The sequence below is a fragment of the Tenrec ecaudatus genome (assembly GCF_050624435.1).
Source record: "Tenrec ecaudatus isolate mTenEca1 chromosome 18 unlocalized genomic scaffold, mTenEca1.hap1 SUPER_18_unloc_4, whole genome shotgun sequence".
Classification (NCBI taxonomy): Eukaryota; Metazoa; Chordata; class Mammalia; order Afrosoricida; family Tenrecidae; genus Tenrec; species Tenrec ecaudatus.
Genome location: NW_027457667.1, coordinates 856,222 through 869,661, shown reverse-complemented (window position 1 = coordinate 869,661; position 13,440 = coordinate 856,222). Strand labels below are relative to the sequence as shown.

The 13,440-nt window shown below is 41.4% G+C and overlaps 1 pseudogene; it reads left to right on the top strand.

Moving 5' to 3' along the window:
- The window catches only part of LOC142435959 (ninein-like protein), a 91,280-nt pseudogene that overhangs the window by 13,452 nt on the left and 64,388 nt on the right, over positions 1-13,440 (top strand).

Sequence of the window (13,440 nt, the reverse complement as noted above, 5' to 3'; positions counted from 1 at the left end):
TTCAATTTTGGGAATATGTTATTCCACTCTCTCCTCTTCTTCATAGATTCTGCTGATAGGTCTGAGCATATTCTTATTTGGGAACCTTTGTATGTGATTGCTTGCTTGTTTTTCCCTAGCCGCACTCATGATTTTCTCCTTTTCCTCTAAATTGCATAATTTAATTCTTTTGTGCCTTGGTGACTTCTTCTTGTGATACAGTCTTGCTGGGGTTCTTTCAGCCTCCTAAATGGTTTCCTGGTTCTCATTCACTAAGCTGGGGAAGCTTTCCTCCAAGAATTCTCTCACTATTGTTGCATATGACTTCTTTGTTGTCTTCCTCCGGTAAGCCAATAGTTCTCATGTTGTTCCGCTTCATAACATCAGACATCACTCTTAAGTTTTCTTCAACTTCTCTGATGATCTTATTAGATTTTTGTTTGCATTTGTTAAAGTCTGCCTGGCTGCCCTCCAAGTCACTGATGCAGTTCTCTGATTCCTCCAGTCGATTCTTGAGTTACGTGAGTCTGCTACTGGTTTTTGTTATCTCCTCCCTAAGCTCCTGTATTTCTCTTTTATTTATGGCTTTTACCTCTTCTATCATTTCATCCTTTTTCTGTATTGTTGCCCCATATCCTCTATGAATCCAAGTAGCATTCTGAAAATTCCTTTCTGTGACTGTTCAATGTCTCCTTCCTCTATGCATGTCATTATGTTCAGGCCATCTTCAGGCATTGCCTTTTGTTTTTCCCGTTGTTTCGTTGAGGTCGTTTGGGCTGATGGCTGTTTGCCTTGTGTTGGTTTAGATGAGCCAGGTGCCATTTTCCTGTGAGTTGCTTAGCACTGGCTTTCTCTGGGAGACTTGTAGGAGAACTTCTTCGAACTGCCTATAGCTTATTTCACTATGGAATTAACCTACCACTTTATCCTCCTATAGCTTCCCTCTCAGGGAAGTGACCCAGAAGGCTGGTGGGTTGCCTGCTTTGGTGTTGCTGAGGTTGGGCAGAGGTTCCTACAGCAGCTTGAAAGGTTGAGGAGTGTTGGCTGAGCTACCTTAGGACTCCAGGCACACATGTAGGAATTCCCCTGTTAGATGTTTTAGCAGAGTATCCCCTGGTGGAGGTTGGCAGGCCCTTTCCCAGCCTCCCTAGCTACACAGGGTGGAGTTCACCTAGCTGGGTGTGGCCCAGGCATACATGCCCTAGGCTAAGGGGAGTGGTCTGGAGAGACCAAGAAAGAGAAAGAGGAGGGAAAAAAATCAAGCCCGCTGAGCCTGTGGGGGGCAGGGGAGGGGAGGATATAGTGAAGACATGGAAACAAAGTAACAAATGTAGCTGAGTCCCGATCCCCCGCAAGTGGAGCTGCAAGGGTTTAGTCCCTGCTCTGAGGCGGCAGCAGCAAGCTGTGGCTGTGTTGAGAAAAGGCCCCTGTGCAGCCCTCCAAGACTGAGGGGGCACAGAGAGGAGCTGCAAGGGTCCAGTCCTTGCCCCGAGGTGGGTGGTGGCAAACTGTGGCTGTGTTGAGACCAAGCCGCTGTACAGGCTCCAAATGGTCCCAGGCTCCAGCAGAGACAGTGGCAGGGCCAAGGTCAAATCCAGCCGTCCTCCACTGAGGTAAGCCAAAAGCCCCCAGCCCCTCAAAACCATGTGGGTCTGAGCCTACTTATCATTATGATGCTCCTCCTGCATTCCAGCAGTGTTGAAATTCCCTCTAAGCAACTCTCCTGGGCTGAAATCTGCAGAGTTCCTCTGGTATGTATTACTCCATCGCCATCTTGCCGGAAATCTCTGTTGTTGCTTTTTTTTTTTTTAATCTCCCCCCCTCCCCAATCTTCTCTTAGGAGCTAATACAGACATCATACCATTTCATAGTTCAATCTCATTAAACAGCATTGTGGTATTGTGACCAAAATCCACTTCAGAGTCTTTTCTTCCTCCTTGATATCAGTTCCCCCTACTAATGCACCCCACCCACCACTTCCCCCACTGCACCCCCAGGAACCCTTATTCTAATTGTTGTTTCTCTAGCTTCATTTATCCTGTGTTTCATATACCAAAAAACATTGAAAAAACACATAAAAAGCGTCAAGAAGGCTACCCACAATGACAAAATACAACAGAGATAAAACCCAATATTAAAAAAAAACACAGAAAATATTAAAAACCAAATCAAGGTCAAATGTATCAAGTGGCAAAGTTTTAACCAATCAGGTCAGGTTTATCATTTTAATCTACAACAGTCATCTCTCCAATATTCTCTGTCTGATAACCAGCTTATTCTCATCTCTCAATTATGGTCAGAAGGAAATCACCAAAGGCTTATTTCCTATGTAGATCCTGCAAATATATTTTGGCCTTCTGATGTCATCCATTGCCTTCTACACACCAGAATCTCACAATATAAGCTCTGATAGTATTCCATCCTTAATATCTGGATTATATAATTTATAATCCTTAGGTCATAGATGTTGGTGTGCTTCTTCCATGTGGGCTTAGTTGACATATCACTTAAATTGCTGCTTATTTGAAAACAACCCTTTAAGAACCAGATGATGATAGCCTGGCACTATCTAATTTCTTCCCTGCACTTTGCTATGCAACCGTATCTTCTGTGTTTCATTTGTGAAGGTGAGTAATGAGTAGGGCCATGTCATCAGAAATAATTGTTCTTAGCCTGGAGCTAAAATTAAGTGCGAGCCCCAAATCCATTCCCAGATCTATGTTTTTAATTTGCCTCTGGCTCACCTTAGAGATATCCTTGTTAGTTTATGGTAGCAAATGATATCAATCTTCTCCATGGATCATAGGACCTTTTGTTTATAGTGTCATTAATTAAGCTATGGTACTAATTTTTTGAACACTAGTGAGAGAGGGAGATTAAATAAGGGTAGGCTAACTATATCTCAATATCTAGATTATTCATTTTTATAGAATAAATCCTTACCTGACTGGATGCTATTTACTTAAAGAAGTAGAGTTGGTTATCAGGCAAAACTTGCAATAATATTCACTGATAATGCCATTCAGGTCTGCTAGAATAAAACATATCTTAATACAGCAAGTAAGGCATTAAAGTATTAAGTCAATGTTGGTCTACCTACTGAGCTAGGTGTTTATATAAATGCATGTATGTGATCATGAGGTGTCAATAGGATCAGGTATCAGGCATCAAAGAACAAAATATCATATTGTGAATGAGGAGGAGTGAGGAGTGGAGACCCAAAGCCCATATGTAGGCAACTGAACATCCCCTTACAGAATGGCCACAGGGAGGAGATGAGTCAGTCAGGGTGCAGTATAGCAATGATGAAACATGCAACTTTCCTCTAGTTCTTTAGGCTTCCCTCCCCCACCCCCATCATGATCTCTTGTACAAATCCAGCTAGACCAGAGGATGTACACTGGTACAGATAGAAACTGGAAACACTGGGAATCTAGGACAGATGAACTCCACAGGACCAATAATGAGAGTAGTGATACCAGGAGGGTAAGTGGAAGGTAGGGTAGAAAGGGGGAACTGATCTCAAGGTACATATAACCCCGTCCCTGGGGAGTGAACAACAGAAAAGTGGGTGGAAGAGACATTGGACAGTGTAACACATGACAAAATAATAATAATTTATAAATTATGAAGAGTTCTTGAGGGAGGATGGGTGGGGAGGGAGGGGACAAAATAAGCTGACACCAAGGGCTCAAGTAGAAAGCAAATGCTTTGAGAATAATGATGGCAACAAATGTATAAATGTGCATGACACAATGGATGCATGACACAATGGATTGTGATAAGAGTTGTACGAACCCCCAGTAAAATTATTTTTTAAAATTAAAATAAATGCAAGTATTTGATTGTATGTGTGTAATAAAACACATAGACACAAGTATGGATATTTCTTATATATAACCCAATAACTCATTATTAAGATTTGGGGTTTTCAGGGACAAGGGAATAACACATGATCTAAAATCGATGGTAAGGAGGCTGTAGAATGCCTGGTGGGTTGATCAAGTGCAATGTAGTCAAGAAGAATTACTGAAAGCCAAATGAAGGTCAAACATGATAGTGGGACAAGAGGAAAGTAAAAGGAAATAGAGGAAATAACTGAGGCAAAAGATATTTTAGATGCATAAATACAGGCATGTACATGTGTAAATATATTTATATATAACAATAGGGACATAGATCTATGTACATATATTTATATGTTAAATAATAAGGTAGCAGACGGACATTACTCAACATGGCTCAAGTCCTCCCTCAATGCAAGAACACTTTGTTCTAATAACCTGGCATTCTGTGATGCTCACCATCCCGACAACAATCGCTGAAGACAAAATGGGTGCATATGCTAATGTGGTGAAGAAAGCTGATGGTGCCCAGCTATTAAAATATATTAGTGCCTAGAGTCTTAAAGACTTGAAGATAAAAAAGCGGCCATCTAGCTGGGAAGCGAAAAAAGTCCACATGGAAGAAGCACACCAGCCTGTGTGATCATGAGATGTAGACAGTATCAGGTATCCAGCATCAGAAAGGCCCAAACAAACAATCATATTGATTCAAACACTGGGGTAGGGAGGGGAGACCCAAAGCCCATCTGTAGACAATTGGACATTCCCTCACCATAGATTCACAAGGAAGGAACAAGCCAGCAAGGGTGCAGTATAGCACTGATAAAACATGCAACATTCCTGTAGTTCTTTAATGCTTCCCTCCCCCAGCCCCACTATCATGACCCCAGTTCTACCTACAAATCTGGCTAGACCAATAATGAGAGTAGTGATACCAGGAGGGTTGGGGACAGTAGAGGGAGAAAGGGGGAACTGATCCAAATGATCAATGTAAACACACACACACACACACACACACACACACACACACACACACACACACACCCTAGGGTGAGGAACAACAGAAATTAGTGAAGGGAGACAGCAGACAGTGTAAGATATGAAAATAGCAATAATTTATCATTTGTCAAGGGTTTATGAGGATAGGAGGGTGGAAGAGGGAGGGGAAAAAAAAGGAGGATCTGATACCGAGGGCTCAAGTAGAAAGAAACTGTTTTGAAAAGGATGAAGACAACATATGTGCTAAAATGTGCTTGAACTAATGGTTGTATGGATTGTTGCAAGAGTTGTAAAAGCCCCCAATAGAATGATAAATAAATTTTAGATTTGAAGGATTAAAGCCATAGTCTTTTGGGACATCTCATTCATTCAGTATAATTTAGTTTATGAAGTTATGTTCTACTTTTTAGTTTGTTGAATTTTTTCTGGAGTTTCAAAAGCTTATGACTGGTCACCTAAGGTACAACTTAGAGTTCTACTTAAAGTGAACCAAAGAGTAAGATGGAAACTAAAGACCCGAAGAAGAATCCAATCCAAAAATCACATCCACATTTACCTGAGACCAGAAGAACTAGATGGCTACCATTACCTAATTAGTACCATTGTAGATGGCTCCTGATAATAAAACCATAAATTCCTATTATATAAAAACAATAAAAGATAGATCTGATCTGGAAGACTTAACATTATTGATATGAAATAATCTTTAAACCTTGAACCAAAACTCACCCTGAAGTCTCTTTATAGCTAAATAACACATTAGCCCCCAAACTAATAAATACCACCCATAAGTACTGTGTCTTTTTAAAGAGATCACCCATATGTGACCCTGCTAGACATTGAAGCCAGATTTAAATGAGGATGTGGAACAAGGGATACCATTGCTGATGTCAGTGGATCTTGGCTGAAAGCAGAGTACACCAGAGGTTGCTTGTGTTTTATTCACTAGGCTAAACTATCTCATGTGTGAATCATAACAGTTAGGATAGCCATGAGAAGAAAGGGAATTCCAGACCACTTCATTGTGCTCATGTAAAACTTGTGCATGGACCATGAGACAGTTGTGGGTACAAACAAGGGTATCCTACTCAGTTTAAAATCAGGAAAGGTGTGCATCAGGGCTGTGTCCTCTCACCACACTTCTTCACTCTGTGTGCTGAGCACATCATCAGAAAAGCTGCATTTCATGAAGAAGAATGGCAATGATTAGAAAAACATAATAACAATTTGTGATGTGCAGATGACATGATCTTACTTGATGAAAATCAGGAGGACTTGAAGTAATTTCTGATGAAGATCGAGGATTAAAGCCTTTAGTATAGATTACATCCCAATATAAAATAGATCAAAATCCCCACAACTGGACCAATAGGTAACTTGATAAATCGAGTAGAGATTGAAGTTATCAAGGATTTCGCCTTGCTTGGATCTGCAATCAGTGCTCATGAAAGCAGCAGTCAGGAGATTAAATGATGCGATACATTAGATAAATATGCACAAGATCTCTTTAAACTGTTAAAAAGTAAGGATGTTACTTTGAGGACTAATGTGTGCCTGACCCAAGCCATGATACCATTTTGACTGTATCATTTCAGTTCCCTCATGAACCTTTTCACTTCCCTTGCGTACACATGGAAATTGGATATTGAATAAGGAAGACTGAAGAATAATTTATGCATTTGAGCTATGGTGCTAGCAAAGGATATTGAAAGTACCACAAACTACAAAAAACAAATCTGTCTTGGAAGAAGTAGAGCAGGGAAGCTCATTAGAGGCAAGGATGCCAAGACTTCATCTTCTTTCCCTTTGCATGTTATCATGAGAGACCAGTAACTATGAAAAGAGGAAGCCCTCGGAAAGATGAATTGACACAGTGGCTGCAACAAGGGCCTTGAACATATGAACAATTGTGAGCATGGCACAGGGCCAGGCAGTGTTTCGTTGTGTTGTACTTAGGGTCACTATGAGTTGGAAATGACTCAGTAGCACTGAACAACAACTAAAATAAGTTTAGAGTCTTTCTACCTAATATATATATATATCCATCATGTCCTGTCGTGTATCTATCCATCCCTCTATCCAGTTGTTCCTCCTTAATTTAGAAAACCTTACTGGTGTTGGTACACTTCTCCTAAATTCTTCAAGTGGTACCACGTTTAACTATCTTCCCTTTATTTCAGGCCAACTTCAAGTCTGGAGCCCTCTGGAGCTCAGCAGCCCCTCCTTTCATACCCCTGAGATCCAAGCCCAGATAATCTGGGAAGAGCTTGGCGTTGGCAGCAGTGGTTTCCTCAGTATGCAAGAGCTGACTGTGGTCTGTCAAACCATTGGGCTACAAGACCTTGAGAAAGAGGTGAGAGAAAGCCTGAGACTGACCTGTCTCAACCACTTTTCTTTGAAATGTTTGGTCTGAAAACTCTCACCCTCTTTTAGACTATGATTCAGACATATCAATTTCTCATTAAAACTCTTGACTGGCTTCAAAACTCCTGTCAAAGAATATATCTCAGACCCCCCCCCCCCCTTGTGATAAACTCTCACCACTGTAGGGCAGTTGTGCCAGGCACTCTTAGACACAGTCACTCAAGATCACCGTTCCCTGCCTGCCAGGCTGATTGTACTACGGCCAAGTAAGGCCTCTTTAGAACCTGTCTGTAGTCTCATCAGATGGGAATAGAGGTGGAGTGTTATATTGCAGTCCTCACTCTTCATTAAAGCGCTCTTGGCCTAGCTGCTGTTATCCTGTGACCCGCTGGAGCCAGGCTGGTTTTTGTGGGTACATCTTCCACCAACATACTGCAAGTTCCCAGCCACAGCAGATAGGAAATAAGTTATTTATGGAGTTCAGGCAGTTTGAATGACTCAGCTACTGATTATGGAACTAAAACAGACATGGTAGTATAGATTTCCCTTGAGACTGATAAGGAAAAATATTTTGGAAATACAGCCAGTTGGGACCTAGACAATTTTGAATGTGGATGAAGATGAGCAAGCTGCCCTTGTTGAATGCTTGATCCAAAAGTTTGGAGAAGCAGGAGGCCCAATGGTGACATCTGGGTTGAGCTGCCTGTTTGTGGAACCTCTGCATCAAGCAAAACATGTGTTCTGATCCAGGTGTATGACTTTTGTTTAGGAAATGGAAGATTTGTTTAACAAATTGGATCAAGATGGAGATGGCAGAGTAAGTCTTGAGGAATTCCAGCTTAGCCTGTTCAGTCATAGACCCAATTCATTTCCGAAATCTTCTACTCCCATTGAACTGAGTGATCCTTGGACTCATTACCAGGTAAAATAGGACAAATAAATTATGAACAACATTAAGTATTATCTTTCTGATGACTGCAACCATAACCGTCAGCATCTTTCATAAACCTGTCCTCTCTGAGTCACCTGACTGTTGTCCAGGAGTTCAAGAGGGATAAGTAACAGAGATATGTGTTTGAGATTCTGGGGTCACACAGACCTCCATAACTGTATGTCCCTGGATGGCATGCTCATCTCTGAGCCTCATGCTCCTCATCTATAAAATGGGGCAATTGTGAAGCCTGCCTCCCAGGTGTTGTTCTATAAGACCAAGTAGTGTCTGACATGACAGCTTCAGCCATTCTTAATTGTGGGATAGAGAACATTTCAGTAGGGAAATCCCTTTTCCCTCATACCATGATGCAGCAGGAGAGCAATGTCAAAGAGCATTCTGCAACATCTCCCTCGGGCAGCCCTTTTGATTTAGGTCCTGAGTCTGGATTCCTCCCTCCTATCCCTGGGTTTTATGTCTTGCAGAAGTACCAGGTCTCCGTGCAGCTTTAAACAGAACAGATTTAGGCAGTTTCCTTAAATCATAGCATTGCTCAGTGACTGCTGGGTTAGCACTTTCCGAACAGAAGAAATTCCTTCTCTCACCACAGAGCAGACTGCTCTAAGGAATTCTTGCTTTCTGCACAAGGATGTGGCTGACTCCCATGTTGTGTGGGAGGCAGAGTAAAACCAGTGTGATATTCTTCACCACTGAGTAGGTACTTCTGAGAGCATAAGTTTTTCATTCTAAAATCAACAAGAATGCAGGAAGAAGATATTCAAGAGCATTAAGGAGAGATTTCAGGCCATATAAGGTAAAAAAAAATCAGAGTATGGCCCTTATATGTCACTGATTGGGTTAATTGGCAGATATGACTTCCTTGAAGCAGAAGCAGCCCCATGTTCCCTTTGTATTCATCTGAAGTATAGACTAATGTGGACACTGAACTAGGGATGGATGTGCGCATAGTTGGCATTAAAGAATCAAGATAGTGGCTATAGAGCCGTACCGCTTCTTGTGCCATGCACACCTTCCTGAACAGATGCTCTCTGGCCAGAGGTGTGAGTTTGTAAGGAGGAATCTTGGGGAAATGACCTAGGCAGGCAGGTATGTCTTCCAGGAGACACCCACATCAAGTGAAGTGTGATCCCTGTTTGTGGATTAAGATTTGAACATGGAAATGGGTTTCTCTTCTTTGTCAAGGATTTTCTCCAGGGTAAGTTGCACTGAGGCTAAGAACTAGGGAAGATACAGAAACAAGGGTAACTCATGTCCAAATGTGGAGACCTAGGTGTTGCTGGAAGCTAGTGTAGGATAAGGATCTCAAAGTGGCACCCCTGAGCCTGCAAGGGCAGGATCCCTAAGAGTTCTGTAACCTCGAATACCACTGAAGTATGGGTCCTATGGTAGTTACACAATCTGGTGTCAACTTGTGGACGGGTAGAGTCTAGCCTATCAATCAGGTCATAGCTTGATGACCTCATTTGGACCCACCACGAAGATAAATAACTCACTGGAGGCCAGATAGACACAGTCTCTGCATCGTCTTCCTTCGGACAAGTCACATGGAGCTAGGCTGATGAAAGCCAGAGCCTTAGAGCTGGAGGAGCCACGTGGAGACCCACATCAGCACTGAGATGCTTAGACTGCCACTGGATCCACAAGATATTTTACTCTCTGATCTTCCTGCATTCAGTATCATTGCATATGTTTTGTGAGTTTGAAGAGGACTTTATAGATTGATGTCAGACATATGTGCTAATATCAGACTTACGGACTTGATTTGAACTAGGGTGGGATGTTTTTGTGATATTCAACTGCTCTTGTATATAGAGCTCTTTCTACACACAGATGGGTGTCTATGAATTTGTTTCTCTAGTCTACTCAGACTAACACATTATGGTCCCTTGGGAGTGGAGTACTAGATAAAAGAATCATAAAGATGGAGAGTGGATGTTTGTTTGATCTCTGCTTCATGATAGTGCTTCTTTGGCTAGCCAGAAGTCAGATATGGCCATGCAGTTTACTGGATAGTTTTCTGGAAAGAACATGGGAAGTTAAAGTTTGGATTCTTTTCATTGGTTGTAGTCTTTGGTTATTCTTGTGTGAAATGGTTAAAATGTGATTAATGTATATTTTGAGCTCAGGGGACAAAATCACCCCTTGAATTTCTCAGAGTTGCTTAGTGAAAATGGCTGACAGAAGGTCAAAATGGCTGAGAGAAAGCTGGCTGGAGGGGCAGGGAGCACTTCAGGCAAGACGGCAACTGAGTAACACATAGCAGAGGGACTCTGCAGAAATTAGCGCAGGAGAGTCACTAAGGGGGATGTTGTGCACTGCCTGGTTGCAGGAGGAGCGTCATAAAGATAAACAGGCAAATATCCACTCGGTTTTGAGGAGCTGGGGGCTTTGTCTTACCACAGTGAAGGCTGGCTAAGGTCTAACCTTAGCCCCACCACTGTCTCAGCCAGAGACGGGATCATCTGGAGCTGGCACAAAGGCTTTATCTTAACACAGCCACACTTCAACTCCGAATTGTGGAAGGGTTTAAACCCCTCCAGCCCCAGGGTCAGGGATGGGGTTAAGCTATATTGTTACTTTTGTTTCTCACTCTTCCTTCTTTCCCACTACAGTTTCAACAGGCTCTTCTTTTTTTTCCTCTCTCTTTCTCTTCCTTTTAATCTCACACACCACTGCCAACCTCCAGGCATCTCCTCTTATCCTAGGGCTTTTACTCAACAAAGAGGCTAGAGATCTTAATATTACAATTAGACAATTTGACCTGATAGATGTGCACAAAGCTATTCACCCAAATACAAAAGAATTTACATTCTTTTCAAGCCCACATGACACATATTCAAAGATAGAGGTGCTGGGGCATTAGATGAATCTGCATAAGTTTAAGCACATTGATATATGTACCTCTCTCTCTGACCACTGTGCCATAAGACTGGAAAACCAACAAAAGGAAGATGAAGAAAACAAGGACAAACAATTGGAAGATGATAACTCTCTTGCAAAAGGAGTGTGTGCTGGCCCAGATCAGAGATGAAATTAGGGAATTTCTGGAAATCAACAAGAATGAGCACATGATGTACCAAAACTTATGGGACACAGCAAAGGCAGTTATCAGAGGAAGTCTCATAGCAATACATGAACACATGAAAGAGGAAGAGAGACTTATGATTGATATGCTGGCACAAAATTTACAGCAACTAAAGCCGAGTCAACAGGACAAACCTATTAATAGATTAAGAAAATAAATAATAAAAATCATGGCTGAGATTCAGAAGAGGGAAAATAAGAAAACTATGGTAAAATTAGTGCTGCTAAAAGTTGTTTCTTTGAACAGATAAATAATTGACAGGTTTTTCTTTTCTAATTTGTCATTTGTTTTTTTTGTTGTTGTTTTCTTTTGTTGCTTTGTTTTGGTCCGTCATGTTTTTGGTGCATATTATTATCTCTGTAGGTCTATCTAGATAAGATAGGCAGGATAAACCATCTGGAAGACAAAACGGGACTGACAGTATTGCAGGGACATGGGTGAGGGACAGGTGGGGGAAAGGACATGTGTGTTAAAAACCCAGGGACAAGTGAACAACAAGTGATCCAAAAATGATGGCAACGAATATGTAGGAGGCCTGGTAGGGCTTGATCAAGGGCAATGTAACCAAGAGGAATTACTGAAACCCAAATGAAGACTGAACATGATAGTGGGACAAGAGGGAAGGCAGAAATGATCACAATGATCTGCATATAACCCCCTACCTGGGGGACGTACAATAGACATGTGGGGGATGGGAGACATTGAACAGTGTAAGATATGAGAAAATAATAATAATTTATAAATAATACTTTATAAATTATCGTGAAGGCAGGAGTGTGGGGGAGGAAGGGAGAAAATGCTTAGCTGATACCAAGGGTTCAAGTAGAAAGAAAATAACTTGAGAATGATGATGACGGCAACAAATGTACAAATGTGCCCGACACAATGGATGTATGAATGGATTGTGATAAGAGTTGTATGAGCCCCAATGAAATTATTTTTAAAAATAAAAATAAATAATGAACCCTGGCTCTGGCTTGATGCTGTCAGAGGCCTAATGCCATATTTTCTATCAATAGAAGCGTTTAGATAATGAGTAAGATAACTAAATAAGCATCGAATTAGACTGTTTTACGAATAGAGCTTAGGATCTGATGCTACTCTGTTTATACTGATTTTTTTTCTGTTTATTATTATTGATATATGATTGATAGAAATGATTATTGGGAAATTTGAAAATAGAGAGCTTGTAAGCCCACTTGTTTCTCGTCATTAAAACTGGATTGTTAGATGGGTTTAGGACACACCCGCAAAGAAGGCTTTGAAAAAGTAAGCTCTGAAAAGAAAAGTGTCTTCAGTGTTGAGGACATTTAAGGGTGAAGAGACTTGCCAAGGGCTGTTGACAGATTGACAGGGGGAAAAAAGGGAACTCTTTGGATATTTAAATTTTGAACTCATGGTTTTGTCAGAAGCTGGGAAAAAATCTGGAACCATGAAGAAAACTACTCTCTGGGGCTGAATATTACAGGGAGCCTGTGGGCAGGCTGAACTGCTTGCTAGGCGACCACCCAGATCCACTTGTTGAGTGGAAGTGGGCGAAATGCAGCAATAAAGAGACAGATTGAGTCTGGCCACTGACACTCATGGACCTTGTTTCAGGAACGTGAAGAGAAAACGAGAGTGGGTTGACTGGTCTGAAATTCATGATCTAGCGCAAGGGGGCTAGGCTTGTTGAAAATTTGTGACAGTGCCCATGGTCTAGAAGCGAGGTGACCAATGGGCACCATGTGGACGCTGAGTGAAGCAGCCCACATTGAGTTGACCAGAATCCGACCAGATGAAGAGATATTTGAGCCTGTGAAGTAGAGATATTGCTGCAGACTTCATGGATAGCCTGTCCTGATTTGACTTTACTATGGATGGGGAGTTCACAAGGTTCTAACTGGGATGAAGGTTCCTCAGAACACGGCTGATGTAAGTGGGCAGTATAGAAATTTTATACCTAAAATGGAGATGATAAAGGCATGAAGTGGTTGGCTACAAACTTTCATAGGTGCTGGAATATGTACATAGGATTATAGGTTTAAGTGTGTGTTCCTTAACTGCGATGCTTAGGCATAGAATATTGTTTTGTCACTTATATAATATGTTTAAATGAGGATGGCACATACTGAATGGTACACTTATTAGTTTTATCTTGTTTGTTACAGATATGATTTTATTATTTTTTGTTAAGAATTATGTATGGGTAAAAAGTTGTGTAAAAGTGTCAACTT